Genomic DNA, 667 nt, shown 5'->3' on the forward strand with positions numbered 1-667 from the left:
TTGTTGTTGTTTGCCATCGAGTCGGCCCCGACTCATAGCGACCCCTCCTTGGGTTTCCGAGGCAGTATCACTACGGAAGTAGGATTGCCCAACCTTTCTTCCGAGGAGTGGCTGGTGGGTACTTAGCACTTAGTAAATATTTAATAAATATTTGTTAAACGACATCGACATAAGATGTTCCTGGGGCCAGTAGCTGGGAGCTAGGTTTTCTGCAACCCTACCTCCTCAAAACCCCTCCAAGTCTACCTATCTGCTTTTGGTCACTTCCCCACCATTTTTTTTCTGGAATTTTCTGCACTGCTCAGAGGCCATGAGAGACTGGAGAATTACTCCAAGCTCCTACTGCCTGCCCACACCTTACCAGCATTTCCACCTTTACTGCCCAGGAAGCAGACACAGGGGACCTTCAACACTGTCTGGAACGCCATCATCTCTTGCCCATATGCCCTTCAGGGAGGTCAGCCAGAGCCCGGCCTCTCCTAGAGACTCCCAGAAGTGGAATCTCTTCTGCCTCCCTTTTCCACTTCTGGATAGCTTTTTTTTTTTTTAAATGCCTGGATCTAGGCCCAATGCACTCAGAAGACTCATACTCTACTGACTCAAAAGGCTTTTTCTACTAAAGACTACAAAAGTATATTTTGTTTTTCTTTTTTTATTGTGATTTGGG

This window comes from Orycteropus afer, unplaced genomic scaffold (genome assembly GCF_000298275.1).
Source record: "Orycteropus afer afer isolate SDZICR_OR568_19922 unplaced genomic scaffold, OryAfe1.0 scaffold00007, whole genome shotgun sequence".
NCBI lineage: Eukaryota > Metazoa > Chordata > Mammalia > Tubulidentata > Orycteropodidae > Orycteropus > Orycteropus afer.